Genomic DNA, 21755 nt, shown 5'->3' with positions numbered 1-21755 from the left:
ATAAGATAAGGCTGTTTCAAAGAAGCCATGCAATCCAATTAGCTACTTTTTTTCCATAATAAAATCATAAATCATTGATTAAGCATTACTGGGCTGGCACATTACCAGCTGTATTAACACAAAGAGGCATCACCTACCTACCCACCTGGAGGAGCACAACCTCCACAAGAAATCAGCTGTACCATTACAGCCTTCGGAGGACACTAAACCTATCACACACCAGCACATACTCCTAAAATACCAGGAAATACGAGGCATGTGCAGAAGGATCTAGCTAAGTCCATTAATTACTGAGCAGCAGTAGGAACTTTACGATCCCCTCAACTAATTTACGGGCAGTAACCCTCGTCAGCAGGTGCTGTTTGCAGAGGCTCTCTGCCATCTCCACACCCCAAGCCGTGTTACAGAGGGCAGCCATCTCACTGAGGGATCCCGCACTGCAGCTGCAGCAGGCGACAGAGCTGAGGCTTTCAAAGAATGCCTGCTTTCACATACTTCAGCACTATCTTAATAGAATAATAAAAATAAAACCCCTGAGTTTCCAGGCATATGCATATTTCAAACATCATTGTACATGACTTTACACTAGCAGTTTGCTAAATGCAAACAGCACACCATCCAGATAGAGCTTATTTGAGCAATAATTGGCTTTCTCACACACCAATCATTTGCTGAACAGTATGCTACTACCAACTTCTACAGCTGTTTGTCCCACTCACCCAAGGCAATACGAACCTATTAGATCTACCACTATTTCATGCAATTTCTTTCAAATATGAGTAGGACTTGCATATTCTGAAACTTAAGAACTCATAAGCCACAGGCATTTAAAAAAAGGTCACTGAGATAAAGAAAAAAAGAAAAAAAAAAGAAAGAAACCACAGCAGAGAGAGACCAAGAATGTTTCAGACTTTCCAGCATGCTCTCCACCTCCTCTTCCTCAGCTGCTCTCCTCCCTCACCTAGGAAAGGCTAACAGAAAGTGCACAGGTTTCAGCAAGAACTGGAATATACCAGACCAAAGATGAGAAAAGCAGGAAAGGAAAGCTCAAGCCGCTCTTTACAGTGTATATTCCACATCACTTTCATTTAAAGCTAGATTTAGCAAGCCACTAAACAATAAACAAGCATCTGTTGTACTCACCACCTCAGCTTCTCTTTGCACCCAAGAGCAAATTTGTTCTGGTCTTCAGGAAACCTGCTAAGCTCTTACCTGTCTGCCTTCAAAAGTTTTGAAATCTGTCTGCTTCAGAGACCCACCAAAATCCTCCCCAGCATTGTTTTTGTCTTGATCCTGCTCTTTTTCCAGCAAAAGAAGGATTTCTACCAAAAACCTCAACCCCTCAGCTCAGCCGTTGCAGGCAGCACTACAAACGGCCACCTGGTAGCGGGCGGGACAGAGCTTCCCCAAGTAAGGTCAGCTATGTAAATGGCCACGCTGCCCCGGCAGGTGTGTGTGCTGAAACCCTTTTTACACCACCACCACCACCAAATTCAGCTTCCTTAGAACAGGGGGTAGGGGACGGTTTGGCTTTGTCGCTGTGGAACAAAGGGTAACCCCGGTTGTCCAGCTGTGACAGCCTCAGGAGTTTCATGAAGTAATAAAAAGATGCAGCAGGTTAAAAACTGGTATCAGCAAGGTCCTTCCCATGCAGATTTGCATGCAGGACAAAGGTGCTACCAGAGAGGCAAAGAAATGCTAACACAGAAATAAGGCTGGCCGTTTGCGTTGCCCCCTCAAAAGCCCACCGTTAAAACCACCACTTCTCAACCACCTGGCAACAAACCGCTTCCATCATTCTCCCCTTAGCAACTGTGAAAGGGGCAGCTCAGCTATAAACTGACCTTACTCCTTTCCTAATGGTCACACGACCCTCCCCCGCCTCACAGGGTTGGGTTTTGCTATAGTAGTCATCTGCAGAGCCATTGTCTTCACATGGAGGTTAAGAAAATGTGGTTCGCCGCTACAGAAGGGGAGAGAAGTGACTTCCCTTTCATGCAGTACTGTAATGCTAAGAAAATCGTGGATAAACTCATGAAATCAATTAAAAAGCAAAACAGGAATAAACTTAACCTAGTTTCTTGTTCCGGGCCAGGTAATGGGAGATAATTATATTTTAACAAAGCTAGGAGGTAAGCTTTAACTTTGTTTACTCTCAACAGCTCAGTTATCGAGAGGCCCCCCTGCCCCCTATTGAGAGCCCACATCCTACCTCTGCAGATAGAATAAACAGGAAAAACAGAGTCTGGTCAGCAGCCACAAAAAAAGAAATCTGGAGAGGTTTCATCTTAGTCACTGAAAACAATACCATTGACTGTCACCAATTACTCTGTTGGCAAATAATGATGTGAATTTCCAAGGGATATAAAACTTTGTTTTGAAGGTAAATCAGAATTTGGGAAAGAGATGCTGACAAACAGTGCTAAGGTAACTGAAATCGACCAGAACTCACTGGTATATTTTCATAACATAGTTGTACTTATTTACATACAAACAAAAATAATGAAGGACAGTGATTTTGGGTGTCTTAAAGTCACTAAAGAACAGGTGTAAAGGCCCAGAGAAAAAGATAGTTAAGACAAAGGGTAACAAAAAATGTGGTCTTCTTTTTCATAGGAAAGGAATGTACCAAGTCACACTGACATGCTTTATAGAAATACAGTTTTTCTGGGAAAAATCCTCCGTTAAGATGCTTCATCCAAGGCAGTTAAATATATCTAATAAGCTGTGAAGAGTTTGTACTTGATAATGCTAGTCAGCTGGAAGTCAGACAATAAATGAAACTGTCCTGTGCCAGGCTTTTTGACTCCGAGTGATTCCTGAACAGTATACATTACCAGCAATAAAACTTAAAACTTCAGAGAAGTCAAAAATCTCAGAAACTGAGGAAAGCAACTAAAGAAGGTTAGCTGGAATTACAGGATTCCCTTTGCAAAATAAGATACTTGGAAGGGACTTAAATTCGGAAACTAACAAATTGCAAAGCATTTGCTATTTGGAAAGATTACAGTTAATCCATTCAGCAGTTAATCAGGCAAAGCAACTTACCGGTGAGGAGTATTTTTGGAGGAGTACTGAAAGCTACAGGAGTTTGCTGCATTTCACATGAAATGATACATGCCATACAGGTTTGCTTTTAGCATTTTTCAGAGGAAAAAAACGATGCAGCAGAACCAGATAGATATGTGCAGCGGCTAAAGATGAACACAGATGAAAATTCTATTCTTGAGAAATAATGTAACTAGAAAAAAGTTTAATACAATAGTGCATCCAGTTAGAGCATGAATTTGAAGACATCATTGATCTTTTTGTTCCAATAAGCAAGGAATGATCAACCAAGATCCTTCAAAATAGTGACAGGATGTAGGCAATTGTTTAGCTATCTACTAGGAGATTGTAGGAGACATGGCTTTGAAATTCGTATGTGGAGATAAAGAGTATCAGATTGCTATTATAACAGGTCAATGCTGTAGGACCACAAATTGCCCAGAGATTAGAGGTGTGTCTATGCAGACATTCTTCTTTTGGTGAATACCGTTTTTATCTCCTCTCAGAGAGATGAAAAGATTTTTAAACCAGAAAGAGCTGCGTTTGAAAAAAAAAAGGGCTTTCTTATATGCTGGAATATATGCCCACATACTTAGCATGTTAAGCCTGGAAAAGCAACTGGGCAAGACCAAATAGAAATAAGGATCTCTAAACAACTCTGCCTGTTCACTATGTTTTTCATGTACAATGGATTTCTGAGTTAAAGCAAATTCTGCCCGGTCTTCTCCAACCCGTGGGAGACTTATTTCATCCCCTCTGATGCCACTCCTTGCTGCAGAGTCCTAGCTTGCTATTGCAAATCACTCGAATGCCTCATGGACTCCAGAATGGTCTTCCCCTGACTGTGCTCAGTGGATCCCCAAGGGAAGAAAAAATGTCCTCCGCTGCACTTCCCCACTGGGTTTATCTGCCTCAGCCACCTCTTAGCAGAACTTAGGTTATAATAGGAACATGCAAGTAAAATCATCCCTCAGAGTTGGCATTAGCTGAAACTAACATAAACAACCTAACACAATAACTCAGTGGGGGCTGACAGTATATAGAGACATACACCTAAAATAGGCATAATTATAGTTAGCTAGAAAAGGATGTGATTTTTAAACAGAATATATACCTGGGAGAGATTTGGAGCTTACCAGCACACCCTCTAGACCATTACATTAAAATAGATGAAATTAGGTCCAGAGCTGCATTATGTACATGCCTATTTGATTTCAAGACAACATAACTGCCCAGTCTCACATGAAATATAGATGTATAGATCATGATTTTCAGGAATACTTCCAAGGAAATTAATTATAGCTATTAAAACAGAGGACGTGGGACAGGACATTTGCAGCCCGTTTTAACAATTTGAAGTGACTCAGGAAAGTAGATGCTCATTGAATAAGCCAAAAAATATAGGCTCAGTAGAAGTGCTAATGGTAGCACAAGAAAAATTAATCCCCAATGCAAAGTAAGCAGCAGTTTGTTTCTGTAGATTTGGAACAAACAAAGCAAGCCAGTTCTGCAGATCTAATCATCTATCTCACTTTCCTGAGATTCTTTCCTAGAGGATACTTGGCTAAGCAAGCAGTTGTATACAGTTGTTTTTACTAAGCATACTGTATTTGAAATGAACATCTCTGGCAACAGACCACAATTTAATGGGAATGGATTTAAGGAATGTTTAATGTCATATGAGTAACATCACTGCAAGCTCTCATTATTCTTAGTTCCCAGATGACAGCAATATACACATTAATATAGTACTTAAACTGCAGAACTACTTCAGAAAAAGCTCAATTTTTTTCAGCAGAAAATTAGGAAGAAGAATACCTGGATTATAAGAAACTGATATCAGAGTTCTTGGTCACTTGCAGGTAGATAAAGAGAAAGCAAAACAAAGATAAACTTGATGCTTAAAAATTATGCTGAGCATGTCACTAAGGGGAAAGCACAGCTCTAACCAGTTATGTGCTACACTCAGCCTTGCAGTGCTGTGGGGTCAGAAGCCAGGACAAAGTGTGTGATCTCGTGGCCATTTGAAATGTTGAACGCACAGGGCATAGAGGCTTCTGGGTTCATGTGAGAGCGCAAAGCCTTCTGGGATAGCGTTGGAGAACTACGGAAGATGGCGCAAGCCATCCTCATGCAGTCTTGTCCATACATAGGGCTGAAGATTTCAATTTTCTGTGCACACACATGAAATAACTTACAACTCTTAGATGAAAGTAACTGAACATCAGGTTTAAAAAAAAAAAAAAAAATTTAAATGAGCCTGTCACTGATGGCCCAAGACCACTTTCAGTAGGTCTCCAATCAAGGAATTGAATAATTGTTGGCATTTTCTGCCAAAGACTTTACAAAGCCTCATCAAAAAAACATTCTTCTAGGGCTAAGCAGAAGGATGAGGGAAGAAAGACTGGATTTCAGCATATCATGACAGAACTCAGCAGGATTGTCTACAGGAAGAGCTACAAAGCATACTTCATTTGAAGCAATGAACTTTAATAGGAATTTCATTTTACACATGAATGTACCCTGTGTGATAATCTCCAGTCTGTTTATTCATCAGCTGGAACTCAGGATGTGAATGTGAAGGTGATAGGAGCAGCGAATTTTATGTTCCTGAAGTGACAGAAAAGGTATTAACCTTTTAACGATTCTTCATTCAAAGGCAGCTTTCACAGCGAAAAGTAAAACAATCTATTTTATTTTCTCTGCAATATTAAGCATGAAAGGAAATCCTAGTTCATAGTTGGAAAAGCAGTGAATATGAAAGATTTTATGCTATTTACATCTGTTCAGGAGGAGTTGTGTAAGTGAGACACAAACAGCAGGATCATCAATGTAGCAAAACAAAACCACATACAATGTTTGAAAATTTAGCCCAAAGGCCTTTCTATTGGTCCTGATCCAGACAAACATCTTCCAAAAGTATCTTTTTTTCAAAACATCTAGGATAGCCTAATTCCAGTTGTAAGTAAATGTACTGTGAATTTTTTTAATGTGATTTACTAGGGGGTTGGATGAGCTCAGAGAACTGATAATGGATGTTATCGAGAAAAACTGTGTGAATTTCTTTCAAATCAAGGACAAAGCAAGGATCGTCATTCATTCTGATTTCAGTTTCCTGAGATGTGAACCACAGGTAGTTTAAAAAAAAAGAATATTATTATGCATAACCCCCATCAGATAATTTTTTTTGAGTACTCTAATTTTAAACCAATAGTCTAGATACAAAATAGGTAAATAGCATCTGAAAATTATTTCTAAGAGCTGTAAAATGTCCAGTTACACTGGTTTTCCACTACCCAGAAAAATATCCTATCGGGCATAGATTTTTTTCCCGTGCTCTACAAGCTTTTAGCAGGAAGAACGCATTTCTTTATGTGTGTTATTTATTCAGAAGAGGAATTATATATAATATCCATCCAGGCCTTTTCCTATAGTTTGTCTTTTCATTGGACTATTAACATAAGATATTCTAGATGACTGGTTTTCTTCCTCTGTTTAATTATTCCTGCCACCTGCATATATGAGTTAACCTCATATACTAGACTATCAGGAGCAGCACATGCCATTCAGGAAGGTACTGTCATCCTGTGGTATATCGCAAGTTAACAGCTTTCTTGACATTATCAGCTAACACATTTGAGACAATAAAGATGTGGAAAATCACAACTCCCCATTAAATATCCCCTTCAAAACAAGTTTCTGGGATGGAATGTTATATTTTGTTCAGACATACTTGTACTATATACCCTGTGGGAACCACTGGAAAAATCAGTTCATCACAGCTAGAAGCCCAGCTATATAAACTGGTGCCATTCTCACACTGTGTACAAACAACAATGTATGCACTGCTTGTACATACTGGCCCTTCACCAAGAATAGGGAATAGAGCTATCTGCACACATCATATCACATAAATATTTGGAATTTAAGGGTTTAAAGGATCTGAGAACCATTCATCTTTCTCTCGAGTATCTATATGCTAAACTGGGGATGCTGAAGTGCTTCTGAGGTTGTTGGATCCTACCAGCCTTGTCCCATGCCTGACTAAAGTCCTTGTTCATACCAGGTTTTCCAGCCTGCTCACCCTATTCCCAAGAGATCCCTCAGCTGGACAGCCAGGGAATCAGGGCCAAGGGAGCACTGGAGAGTTTACATGAAAGAATTATTTTTCCTATGCTGATACAACACTGCTGGCAGAAAAATTAAGACCCATATTCTCATATCAGTTGGACCTGATGACCTTGAGGCTCTTTTCCAACCTAGATGATTCTATATTCTATATCCTTGGTGGCTAGGTCTCAGCATTTTCTTCCAGACTTTAGATATTTAAAGTGCTTTGAAGATGTGTGTGTCTTGTTTGTGGTCATGCACTTTTAATGTACAGCAGGGTTGAGAACAAAATTTACTGGAATACTGTAGCACTTTCTAGCATTAGAGGTGAGATTCTCACTACAACTAACTTGATTTCAGTGTAGTTCAGACAAAATTTCAACTGGACAGGTCATAGGTTTCCTCACTGACATCTGAACAGAACCAAAACAGTCTTTCCGTTCTTCCCCATATCATTAATGGCAGTACAGGTCTCTCATATAGCTCTTACACAACACCTGCAAAGGAAAATCAAGTAACAATACAATTTGCCAATAGTGCAGAAAGATCTTGTCTCTTTTATTCTTTTAGATATTAATTAACATTTTTTTTCTCTTAAAAACTGCTCTGTAGATCTCAGGAGTAGCAAAGGATGTCATGTTATGTATCAGTTGCTATGGTAACTAATCCTTTCTAAAAGAGAGAAACTGAACAAATTTGCAGAAGTCCATTTCTCACTATGAACAAAGGATGCCACTAAATATTCTTTATTTTACAACCCACTACCTTCCTTTTTTTACTTTTATTTATAAATGAACACAACTGATTTAGTACAGGACTGTGCATTTTTTTCTTCCATTCTGAACATTCTGAGCTTCCTGTTTTCAAGGACAGGCAGAAATACAATTTCATTCCAGATCTTGGATTTTTTTTTTTTAATTTGTGTGAAGGTATAATATTAATAAAGAGTGTTTATAGGACATAGTTTGGGTTGGAAATTGTTACATTTCCCATAAAAATTATATCTAATGAAGAAATTAGGGCAAACTTTACCATATTTCTCTATTTCTATCTCTCTGTCCTGAACCAGAGAGGTTCACCAGGACTGGAAGGGTCCTTCATGTCTTGGTCACTCTGACCCCACTGTAAGCCTCTATCTTGTCATGGGATGTAGATCAACTCCTTTCATAATTAATTTCTGAGATATCGCTTGCTGGTGGCACATAACTCCTGAACTATGTTTGCCAAGTCTAGTGGTGGCAAACCATAACTCTTCAAAGAAAAGCACAAGCATCAACTGGCTAAAAGAGAAATTTCCTTCTACCTGATCTGTATCAGTCAGTAGTCTCTGGGACTTATGCACAGAGAAATGGTAGTAACAGCCTTCATAAAAATCCATGGAAAAAAATCACTACTTTATTGGTGGAGCTTTATCTCAGTGTAAGACTGTCGTGGTTTAACCCCAGCTAGCAACTAAGCACCACGCAGCCGCTCACTCACTCCCCACCCACCCAGTGGAATGGGGGAGAAAATCGGGAAAAGAAGTAAATCTCTTATCTTGAGATAAGAACGGTTTAATAGAACAGAAAAGAAGAAACTAATAATGATAATGATAACACTAATAAAATGACAACAGTAGTAATAAAAGGATTGGAATATACAAATGATGCACAGGGCAATTGCTCAACACCCACTGATCGACGCCCAGTTAGTCCCCGAGCAGCGATCCCCCCGCCCCCACTCCCCCCAGTTTATATACTAGATGTGACATCCCATGGTATGGAATACCCTGTTGGCCAGTTTGGGTCAGGTGCCCTGGCTGTGTCCTGTGCCAGCTTCTTGTGCCCCTCCAGCTTTCTCGCTGGCTGGGCACCAGAAGCTGAAAAATCCTTGACTTAGTCTAAACACTACCTAGCAACAACTGAAAACATCAGTGTGTTATCAACATTCTTCGCATACTGAACTCAAAACATAGCTATATACCAGCTACTAGGAAGACAGTTAACTCTATCCCAGCTGAAACCAGGACAAAGACTCAAACAGAGCAGTTTGGGAGCACTGCTCTCAAGAAACTCTGACAGCACAGCTGCTACAAGGGGCAGCCCTTTGCCTGATCGCAGGTGTAGCCCCCAGCACAAAGACAATACAAACACAGTGACAAAAGAGACAGGGCCATTTCTGAGGCTGAAATATGAGAAGAGGTGGTGGTGGTGGGTAGGAAGGAAGAGAATGCTTTTATAAAATCTCCCTAAATCATGTCAAAAGATTTCTCATTTGCTTTTCTTGGTGCCTTCCTTTCTCTCTCTTGCTCACTGCCATCTTCCACAACAAGACAAGAATCACGAAGAAGTAAAAAAGCTAATTCAAGGACTTGTGTAACAAAAATATGCTTGATATTGTTCAGGGGTGCAGGAGAAAAAGCAAACAAATTAGCAATTGTATTAATTGGCTTTCTTATCAATCTACTGGCAACGAGAGCTCATACTTTGCCAGGCTGAAAACTGCAGAATAAAGCTGTTTCCATACACACAGCTGGGGAACTGCGGCCATTTAGTAAGTGGCTCTACTTGGCATAACTCTGAGCAATGGATTATATTTACTTTATCAGATTTACCAAATTACTCATCTGCCTACAACCATCACCTACAGGAGCTAAATGTATCTCAGCTGTAACAATACTTTCCTTCAACCAGTAGCAAGTCAGGATTGGTATGCTGTAAAGGACAGGAAATTCCTTAACCCTTCTAATTGCTGGCCTCGAGAACTGGAAGCAAGCACAGAACTATGAGGATCTAAAGGATTATGCAATATGCATCATTGATTTCTATATTTAGAACAAATTATAGAACAAAAAAATTGTTTATTGCAGAAAACAGTTCTATGCTCCTGACTTATTTTCCATGGTCTATATCAAGAGCTGGATGAAATAATTGATTCCCTCAGCTAAAATCCTCCACATCCCAAGAGACATGGCAATGGAGATGAAATTCCTCTAGAGAATTCTGCCTTACAGAAGAGAAAAAACTGATATATGAAATAATATTTTTTAATGTTTGAATGCTACAGTGTCAGCAGAGCAGATGCAAGAAGGAAAGAAAACCAGATAGAAACTAGCCTTGGAGTATGTTTGATGGGAAATAATCTAAAAACTGTAGAGCACTGAAAAAGTGGCACAGCCAGACCTTAAGGGAAAGGGGAGAGCAGCAAAAGCTTCTAGAAGTTTTTAGGGTTATTTGAGACCAGCTAATTACACAGTTGAGGGAGCTGAGCTCAGGCAGGGCTAGTGACAGGAGCAGAGCTTCTTGATCTAGGTCACAGAACTGCTACAGCTCAGGTTTTTCTATCTGAGGGACTTTTATAGCTCCCATCTGCATAGTATCTAAGAGCCTTACACTCTTTTAATGCGTTTATTCTCAAAATGTCCCTGTGAGGCAGGGAAGCATTGTTATTGCCATTTTACTCATAGGAAGCTAAAACCTAGAGACTGTAGGGAAGATTCTCAGTTGGCATAAATTGTCAAGGCTCCATTAAAACCAAGAGTGTCCACTGACTCTCCAGTAAGGTGAGTGGAACTAATCTGATTTAAATCAGCTCAGGTTTTTTCCCTACATGATTTGTCTGAGGTCACACGGGATCGTGATAGTATTGGAGAATGAAACCAGTATTCTGAGGAATGCTAACAACTGGCCAGTCATTTTGGTTTTCATGTCTTATACAGGCATGTGACTGAAGAAGAAACCTGAGCCTCAGAGCTGTAAAAGGCATGAGGGAGCAGATGCACAGATTTAATTTACTTCTTCTATGGCAGACTTTCTCTGGTCCTTTCTGACTCTATCAGTTGTTGGGTTTGTTGGTTTGGGGTTTTTTTGAGGGGGGTGGGGGGTGTAATTCTTACTGTATTTCTGATGATACATTTCTCTTTGGTCACCACTGATTTTCCTTCAGTATGTACTTGCCCCTTAGTTGCCATCACACTCTCCACTCCACCGCCAGCCCTGGGGTCCTGTACTCCCTCCCCGTGCTGTGGCACACTTTGTGGGACACACCAGCAGCCTGCGACCCCAGGGCTCTGTCATTTGCCAATGCCCATCTGCCAGCAGCAAGCATTTCCAGGCTAAACGCATGGTATCTTTCAAAGCATCCAAACACAACAACATGGTTTGGCCAAGTATCAGCAAAAAGACCATGACAAGAGCAAAAGGTGTATCATTAATGCCTGGGGCTGGAGAGACCGTTATTCTACCAGCAGCAGAAAATACCAGAACTCAACGGAAGATGCTTGTTTCTCATGGAAATCAAGTTGGGAGATAAGTATAGAGAATTGATGCATTTTTCCAAAATTTAAAAGTACTTTCACTGCATTTAAAGCACTTTGAATTTCACATTTGTGAAATATATAAAATATTTTGTACATTTTTTGTACCTCAGCAGTAACAGAGTAAAACTAAACAATTCACTTTCTGCAAGCTGCTGTGCATATCAACTACTATCCTAAGATCCATCTTATCTGTGGATGCTACATCTGGCAGTCTTGAACAACATTCATTAAATTTGAATTTTTCTTATAGAAAACTTGCCAAGCCTCAAAACAATGAGCAGGGATGACAGACGTCAGTGATTTCCTCTGACAGGTCAAATGCAAATTTTTGCTCAAATGCTTTAGGTTCTGCAGAATTTAAAGCAAAACAAGAATTATCACCACAGTATAAAATTAATTAAGGTGTATAAACTAAACACCAAAGACAGATATATATACTGATAATATAAAATTACTACCACGTGAACAAAGCGCCAACTAGGGGCAGCACAGGGAGTGTACTACTGTGTATCAAGACAGAAGATTTGTGTTCTCGCTGGAAATACTTTTACAGCAGTCAAAAGAGAAGCCTTGAACTTGACAAAGAAGGTCTGCTCTTTCTTTGATCCTATCAATCAAGAGTCTGGTAGGTCCTAACTCAAATAAGTCATATCTTAGTTTCACCCTTGGACAAATACCAAGTCTTTTTCCTTCTGCTCTTCTGAAGAACAATTGATTGACAGTTTTTTTAGGAATGTAAGAAATGATCTTTGGAATGTAACTGATACTTGCAGGATTATTGACAATTGCCTCCACAGAAAAATGTCAAGGTGACAAATGCATTTGAGGATGACCATTTTTAATGTTGGATGGCATGACAGAAAACTAATTAAAGACATCATTTATGTTTTATTTGTGCAAGGAAGACACTGTCAGCAGCATACTGATATAACACAATAGGCCAGCTAAATTCTGCTATCACTTACACTGTACAGAACCCACAGTAAGTCCGCTTAGCTATAACAGAAATGAAAACTATAGCAGGAGAAGGCCAAAGTTATGCTATCAGTTGTCTCACTGCCCACAGATATTATCCTTTCTGGCAAACAGCTTTCAGTTTAAATCTCCATCTCTTATTCTGTCATGCTTAAGCCAGGATTCAGAAAGCAGGAAACAGATGTGGGACAAAAATATGTCTGAAATACACAAGGCCAGCTGAGAGGAACAAAAGGTGAAAAAAGTTTAAGAAACTTTTCTACAACATTCATTCTGTCTTTTCTCCAACACCAACTTTATTTCAATCCAAATTTTGATATTTTTAACTTACTATCTTAATTCTATCAGTTATTGCATTTATCTGCATGGGATCATTTATAAAGTGCTGGACTCTACACCTCAGTTGTAAATCCTAGGAACAGAAATCTATAGACAGATTCGGAGTGTGCAATGTGTATATATATATAAAGTATATATAACAAACCTCCTAGTTCTTTGTAAATAAACCCCAGAAAACTACTGCTCTGGAGTCTTACAAATGGTTGCTTAAGCAATATGAAAGTCAGTATTATTTTAACTGTTTTGGCTTTCAGTAGATTAGATTCTGTTATCACACAATAATTACATATTAGCATGTCTCAAATACTTACAATGGTACATACATGTAAATCCTCCTTGCAAAAATCTGTCTCAGCATTTAGGAACTATTTTGGCTATAGGCACAACCAGGAAATCTGTGCACAGGGTCCACAATCTGAATATCCAAACATTACAGACTAGAAACTACCACACTCAAATAGCAAAACAATCTCTTTTCTGCAGGAATTAGTAGCTTAGCACAGCAGCTACATGAACATAAATAGACAGGTACCACTCTAGAGCTGGCTTATGTTCAGAAGGTCTGAAATATGAGAGGAATGAGCTCTTATCATTCAGAGGGTGAGAGTACACCAAAGGGAAAAAAAACCCCAAAACCCCAAACCCCCAAAAACCCTATATGGACCTCATCTTTGATAAGAGAGAATGAAAAGAACCTATAAATCAAATCCTTGGACTCAGGATTAAGGACAAAAGAAAGTAGGAATCCTTTCTGAGGCCAGTTCAGAAGCCTCCTACAAGACTTGGAAAAACAATCACATTTTAAGGCTTTTTTCCCCTTTAATTTCTTGCAAAGTTTAATAAGAAGGCAAAACCTTTTAACAGGAGCAACTGATGGAGTTGAAAACACAGATGAACTTTCTGTCACATAAAACTTTCTTGAAGTTTCTTCAGCTCTTTAAACCCTACAGAATTTCTCTTGTATACATCTATTAAGCACCATAGTTACAGCCACATTAGTACCACTTTTCCCTTTATATCACAATCTCTATTAAAAAATGGTATAAATCCTGAATCCTACAAACAGCACAAATCCTATGAATCCTGATACTCACTCACTAACGTGAAATATCTCATCGCCACCATCAGATAACTTTTTACATATTATTGATCACCAGCAGAAAAGGAGATGCTAATAAGTTTCAACTCAAGGGTACGGTATAACATAACTAAGCCCATATGGTTTAGCTAACACAGCCAGCTTTCCAAGATTATTTTAATATGCATACTTTGGTCCTTGCAGCTGGACAAGCTGGGGTTTTATTTGTTGTATTTTTTTTCTTTCTTTTTTTTTTTTTTTTTTATGTCTCCACCATCTGTTTTATGAATCCTTGAATTTATTAAAGGTCATTGTTTCAGCATATGGGGAATTGGATTTCACTATTAAGGCAGAAGTTGGCAAGAATTAAATGAATACATACATTTTAATAAACGTATATGTGCATGCACCACCATAAGCATTTTGGACCACGTAACTTTAAAGTAGTTGATAAATTGCTAGGAGGGTTCTTAGAGGGAAGTCTTGAACGAATCACCTCAAGGAAGAGCTTTTAATCAGATCTTTGGGGATGTGGTATGGATTCTTCACATTTAAAAGAGACATAGTTAAGGCACATTCCTGATTTTTTTTGTGTATGTCTGTGTAGAAAATACTATTGCAACACTGTATCAGCAATACCGCAAATATCCATCTAAGATCCTACAGGAGGAGAAGGTGATCTTAAAATTAAAACCTGAAATGAAACAGGTTTCGGTCAGGCTCTCAGAGACTTGTACTCACCAGCACCTGGATATCTGTGATGCCCAAGTCTGTCCAGCTGTCAGGGCAGGGGTGCTCACACGGTCCAGCCAGCGGTCAGGCACCCCAGTGCTCCTGTCCACACATGTCTAGTCCAGGATCTGTTGTGATGACAGAGAGGACAGGGAATGGCAGCTATCAAGTCCTTGACACATCTCTGCAGTTCTCTGTAGGCTGGTGACAATGTCCGAGTTTTGGATATGTGTTTCTGAGACCTGGAGCTGACAGTGAGGAGTGTCTCCCTCCTGTCCCACCTCTGGAGTCATCAGGAGTCATCACTGTCCTTTGTCCAAAGCTGGGTGCCTTATGAAACTGCAGGTAGATACACTGAGGCCTTGAAAGCGTGCCATCCCTGGTGGGTTAACGTGAGCCATTCTAAGAGCCTCTTTCCTGCTGTTTGCCCCTTTGGTGCTTCCACACCCAGACATCCCCACCAGTTCCCCATTCACACTGACCTTAGCCTTTCTATTACAGTTCTGTACATCTGTCTGTGTGCATGTACTGCTTTTGGAGTGAATTGTCTAATGTTTAGAGTCAAGAATTACTGTAGGCAATGCTTTGTAAGATACGAACTTTTGGTGAACGATTACCTATCTGGATCCTTAGGCTGTAAAACCAGATGGCAAGACGATCCTACAGTGCTTACAGAATATAATGCAGCAGAGATCTGCGCAGCTAGGCTACCAGAAGACAGCCAAATGGAAATGAAGTTCTCCTACTCTGTGACCACAGGAAGAATCTCACAAAATATTACTTCTAGCAGTATTAAAACAGTGGCTACTAACATCGAGTTTCTTACAGCTTCATTCATTCAGAGTTTCAATAGCATCACTGTCCTTTCTGGGAAAAGGGACAAGGGAATCAAGGTGCTGACATTCAAAGATGGACACAGCGTGTGCAGGACCTCTGCTTGGATATCAGAACAGAAGACTGCGAACAGCTAGTGTTATTTAACCAATTTCTAAGATGAGGCAAGGGGAACGTGGGAATTTGTGTATGTGATACCATGTGTATACTATATACTTATGAGGCTGTGGGTTCACTGCTTGATGAGTCCCTTGGGATGAGAATGGCAAAAGGGGCACAGCCATTCTTGATAATTCTCTTGTGTTCCTTGTGCTAAGACGGCATCTTCCTTCCTCCACCCAAAAAATAGTCTGAGAGCAAAGCAAATACAAGAAAAGTTACATGGCATATCAGTTTCAGTAATTGATTTTAACAATTGTTTTTGAGATGTGATTATTTTAGGATTTAAAAAGCAACCTTTCTGCTATTGTATTATAACTATTACTTCTGGGGATAATTTGTTATCACTTAAACTAGATAATTGAAAAGTTAACTTTTAAACTATATTTCTGTTGTTGAATTCAAAGCTCTGTGTATTTATTTCAATAAGGATTCATGGGGTTTTGTTTTTCCACCTTTACAGAATACTTCTACTGTGCTACGTAAAAATAAGGTCACATTTTATGATCCTCTGCTTTGACACATGAAAACAGTTAAGAATCAGTTGGACGCTTAAGTGTTTCCAGTCATCAACTTCCCTACTATACATAAAAGCCCAGCCTCGGTTTTAGAAAGCCTTTTCTTTCCATGATATATAGTATATTCCATTTAAATTAAGCACAGAGAATTTACAGGAGAAAAAAAGGTAAAAATCTCAAAGACCACAATTAGTAACATAAAATGCTAGCCACGCTTAATAAATATTCAAACATTTTCAATGCAACACACTGGACTATGCATTTTTTTTTTCAGCACAGATTTCCCTCCACAGCCTCATTCTCTATTTGCAGGTCAGACAAGTTTAACGTATCACCACATTAGCTCTGCTCAGCTCATGCTGCGGGAAGGACCCCCGCAGTATCACGGCTGTCCATCACACTGAAGTGATTAGACAAAATCTTGCTTCCCCTGGCAGTGATGAGCTAGCAGCGATGAGCCTCTGCCAGCCCCGTCCAGCTCCCCACTGACTCTTACAGCTGAAGCTGAAAATCCACTGCGTGTTGTCATCCCTGACAGCGTCCATCAGTGGCTGCCTGTAAGCTCGCTGCAGTTTTGACCCTCAAACACTGAGCCAGTCTCCAGCTTACCATGCCTCGGCATACTGCCATGATGGGTATAATAGGATGAACAAAGGAATTGCCTCTCAAAACCTGAATTTTTCTCTGCTTTTGTTTTTCAGTATTCCTGAAATTATTTTTAAAAGCACTAATGATGATCTATTTGAACGCAATAAAGTACTCACAGTCCCAAATTCAGTTATGACAACATGTAGTCATTAAAATAAAGTCTTCCAGGCAGTAACCTTAGTTCCAGTTGGGGAGGTCTCAGATTATGAATTCTGATCTGTCAGTGATAAACAAGCAGCCATATATTCACACATAAGAACAATTCTCACTGGTATCAGTGTGAAGCATATTGTGGACAAGGAGCAACATTTAACTCTTTTTTGGTAACTCTTCACATAGTTGGTATCATGCTTCTGAGCTCTTGGACACATCACAAAACAGGAACTTCTACTTGAGTGGAGTTCGTAGGAGCTACTGCAGTTCTAGAATGAGGAACAGCAACACAATCTGATGTAAACTTTGAGATACTTTGAAGCTCTAAGTACTAAAGAGTATTGGTTTTCCTCCTTTTGTTAGTATGTTTGCACACAAATATTCATTCCCCAACAGAACTACTGCTGTTTGGTTTAGCAAAAATCTAAATATAGAGGAAGTAATTCCACTTGTTCCATGCAAAGGTCTTTTTCTTTTTTTGGTAGCAGAACACTCTTTATGAGTCAGCAGCAGTTTATTGCTTTTCTGTCTCAAGAATTTTTGAGGCAGGCTCTCAAATTAGGTTGGATCTTCACTCACATCAGTCAGAGAGAACTGGTTGATTTCCCCGTCTGCAGACTGGTAGAGATCAAGTCTTTATACCCCACTTTTTAAAAATTTTTCTCTACTCAAGATTTTTGAAAAGCACGTACAAAAAGTTTCATGAAACTTACAAAGACGTGGCAGGGAGTCCCATTAACGTTACTGATTTTATTGGCCTTTCTACATCTTTAGCAATGTCTTTGAGAACAGATAGAGAATTTAACATTGTAAAAACTGTTTGCTCTCTTATAATAAATATGTTAATCTCTCCTATGTTTACCCAACAGATAGAATTTTAAAGCTGAGATAAATAAATGTTACATCCCACAGGAACCATGATTGTAGAGTAAAAACATTTAGCACAGCAGTACATAACAGTAACAAATATTAATATGACTACATAAGAAGCCAAAGAACTTAAGTACAGGCATGTGCTGCTATCCATTGAGTACACCTGAAAAGCGCGACAGTTACAACTCAATAGACAGCAAAACAGTTTTCCCCATAAGATTCAATGTACTCATGGGGAAATGCACACAGGAACTCAAGAAATATATACAATTTAAATACACAGGGACAGTATACACCAACATAAGATCTTTCCCATTCATGTTGCTATAAAACCATCCAAAAGAGCAAGAACTCAATAGTACAAAGGCAGAGCAAAGACAAGAGGCATAGCTGTAGACAAGATGCTTTCTGCTTTCCTACTATGGTGTAATACAAAAATAATATTGAAATATGAAAAAAACCCATATTGTGGGCTGTCTGTATTCCTTGTAGTTACTTTAACATAAAAAAACCTGTGAACAAACAGCATAGTTTGGGTTTGGGCAGTGTAAAAGGGTAGGGTAGGTAGTAAGAACACTTAACAGAGCAGGTTTCTAAATGATTGATGATTAAACTTCAAACAAAAAAAAGATAAGCAACCAAACATGCAGTGTTACTAGACTTTCAAAATGCAAATACACAGTGGGAATGGTCTGCCCAGACTACACAATCTAAATCATGGCTGCTTAAATGCCATGTAAGTTCAGACCAGAGTCAGATGAAAAGTAAATTTTTTCCAGACTTCATTCAGTCATGAATAATTATGGATCCATGAGCCTGAATATGATGTTGAGTAAAATAAAGGAACAGCTAACCTGGAATTTGAATACAACTAATAATTAAAGATAAGGGACTAAATTTATAGAAAACATGTCTTCCTGGAGCTCACAGGGAATTGGGCTCTAGTGTCGTGTTGCAACCAAGAAGGTTACAGTAATATGTTTAAACAAATGAATATTCCATACAAGTGGAAAGATTACTTTATATTTGTCAGATTGACTGGCACACTAGAATTTTGAATTTGCACCAGGCATCTAAAGTTTATAGGGGTGACTGTACTAATCAGATGAAAGATTCATTTAGCCCAGTATCTGGCCTTTAACAATAGCCATTCATGGAGGCTCAGAAGTATATGAGCATGGGATGGAGTGATACTTCCCCTGTCTCTGAGCTTCCAGCAGTTCCCAAACTGACAGTTGCCTCAATGGTATCATGATTATCCAACTCTCCATCATTTACTTGATCATATTTTGAACCCATCAAAACTTGTGGCGTCTAAAAGAATCAGTGGGCACGAGTTTCTCAACTTAGTTATGCATAACACAAAAAAGTTCTTCTTTTCATTCAATATAAATTGTCCGCCTGATCATTTCATTTCATATACCTTGGTTTATGTCCTTGGAATAGTAAATAATCATTCCCTCAAGACTTCCCCCATGTCATTCAGGATGGTATAGATCTCTATAATAACCCTTTGTGGTCATTTCTAAGCTATAGAGTCTTACTTATTCCATTTCCTCTGCATAGAAAAGGTATTCTGTACCTCTGATTATTATCCTCTGGGTTTTTCTAGGTTGCTGTATCCTTTTCTGAAATGAGGTGAGCAGACTTGTAGTATATATTCAAATCTCAGTTCCCCAAAAGTGTATGGAGCTGTATAACAATGTTTCATCCCATCCTTTTCAGTATTTCCTAACACCTTCACTTAACTGCCCACCACCTAAGGCCAAGCTAACATTTATAGGTAACTACAGATAGGCTTATAATTCTCTTTCAATAATGGCATATTTAGAACCTACCACAATATACAAAGATTTTGTTTGCTTGTTTTCCCCTGTGTGCATGTCTTTTTATTTATCAACATTGAATTTCATCTGCTGCTTACTTGGCACTGTGAAGTGGTAGAACAATGGCCTATAGCCATCCTCAGTTTCAATACTCTCTATCATCAGCAAACATTCCTATTCATCCTTTTTATTGTCACACAAGAGTATGTTAAATAGCAACCATTCCAGCATCTCATTTCACTGTAAAAATAGACCATTTTTTCTGACTTTACTTTCTAACTTTAAAGTAGATATCAGTTTCTGAGAATACAGCTCCTTTTCTCTTGTGACAGGTTAGTTTCTTTAACAGCCATTGGCAAAGAACCTTTTCATATGCTTTGATGTGCCTCAGGGAGGGAAATGCAGCTGGTGCAGAGCCGAGCTATGGATTTAATGAAGAGATATAAATACTTACAACACTACAGTGGGGGTCAAAATACTCAAGGATCATGTTAAAAGATGAGCTTATTGCAATTAAATATACCTTCTTACTGAAAAAAATCTTGTAAAAATGACTACTTAATCTGAAAAAAGGCTGTGCTGGAAGTTGAAACATTATTTAGACTAGAAATAAAGTGCATTATTTTTAAATGGCGAAGACAATCATTCAAATAACCAGCAGCAGTGGTGGATTCTATACCATGTACAATATTTCTCAAAGGTATCTTTCAGTTAAAATTATTTCTTGCAAGTTCTATGTTTTCTATTATGAAGAGAAGTAGATTAGACTGTTCTAGTGGCATTTTCTAAGCTGACTCTGGAGTCTACTTAATGATGTGCTGCTTTATTAATTCCTTTTTTGGTCCAGTTCCTCGAAAATGTACTAACAATCCACTTCTGTACCAGCTCAGCCTGGAAATCTTACACAGGTATTAGTTTACTAAAAATAGTCAGTTAATAGTTTTCTCTCTCTAATCTCATCCACAGAAATGTGCTATATTAATAAGCGTTCATACTGTGGTATTTACAAACAATGTACGACTCTGGTACAGACTGTTCTTGTGTGAACATTTTGGCTTAAAATACTTAACTGCTACCGAACACCTTCCTTGAATCCTTTGTCTGAATAACCTGTACAAGGGACATCCATACGCAAAGTTAGTATCTGGCCACTTTCTGATTTAAATTTCAAGTTAAACTGCTATAGAGATCCTGTGACAGATGTGGAATACAACAGCTGCTTACAGGAGCAATGGATGTCTGCTCCCATCTCCTTGAATGATGGTGATATAATGCCTTTCTTCTAAAATTGCTGTGAAGATCTCCCATGTGGCAAAAGGCAGCTGGCATAGACAATGAGAGGGTTCACTGCTTTCAGCATTATGATTATACAATTATTTCTGTCTGATAAACTGTTCGAGAATCATCTGAGCCGAAAGCCATAAGTCTGTTCAATGCTATATCAATTTGTGTAATATTTTTTTCCTGTAATCAAATGTCATATTTCTGTTCTAGTCAACTTTAGCTTATAGTGAGACCACTGGCTTCAGCTTTTCCACGAGCCATATGATCTCAGTGTGTATATAGAGTTATTGTCCTTGCTCCAAGCTCCATAAACAAAAAGAAAATGTATTTATTTGGAATGCATCAGCTACATTTTTTTCCTGCAATAGTGAAAAATGTGCCCAAGCACATCTCAAGCGATGCTTGGAATTTGTAGTTTACTCTACGCTGCTGACAGTTTAGAGATCATATAATGAAGTGTGAGGGGTGTGCTGATCACTGCAGACCTAGTTATGTTACATTTCAAAAGATATGCAGCAGACTCACAAGCATCCACCACCACTCAACAGCTTATTAATCAGCAGCCTGCTGGTCTCTTATCATCTTTGCTATTCCACACTGTCAGGAGCTATGCTTACACGAGAGCTCTCAGTGAAGTTGTTCCTAGGAAGGATACAAATACCTGTCTTGTCCCTTTTCTGACTGTAGAACATGCTCATTGCTGATCCAAATAGGGCACTCTGGATAAATGGATGTTATTTCCCTCAGAAAAAGAAATACGTGGGAAACCACATAACCAGACCTCTCTCCAAGTTCAGTTGGGATTCAGCATAAGACTACTCTAAAGAATGAAACAAGATAGAAAGAGACATTTTCAACATTTCATAATATGCATTTTTTTA

The 21755-nt window shown here is 38.9% G+C and overlaps 1 long non-coding RNA gene across 1 annotated transcript in view; it reads right to left on the bottom strand.

Annotated features, from left to right (window-relative positions):
• LOC138685149 (uncharacterized) overlaps nt 1–21755 on the bottom strand; it is a 130874-nt gene that overhangs the window by 95791 nt on the left and 13328 nt on the right. The window contains exons 3-5 of the long non-coding RNA XR_011324415.1: nt 21536–21694; nt 16855–17160; nt 14589–15763 (exon numbers count right to left, since the gene is read on the bottom strand). This is a non-coding gene — a long non-coding RNA (uncharacterized lncRNA). The remainder of the gene's footprint in view (nt 1–14588; nt 15764–16854; nt 17161–21535; nt 21695–21755) is intronic.

This window comes from Haliaeetus albicilla, chromosome 4 (genome assembly GCF_947461875.1).
Source record: "Haliaeetus albicilla chromosome 4, bHalAlb1.1, whole genome shotgun sequence".
NCBI lineage: Eukaryota > Metazoa > Chordata > Aves > Accipitriformes > Accipitridae > Haliaeetus > Haliaeetus albicilla.
Note: the sequence above shows the minus strand (reverse complement) of the source record. Positions and strands in the feature narration are given on the sequence as shown.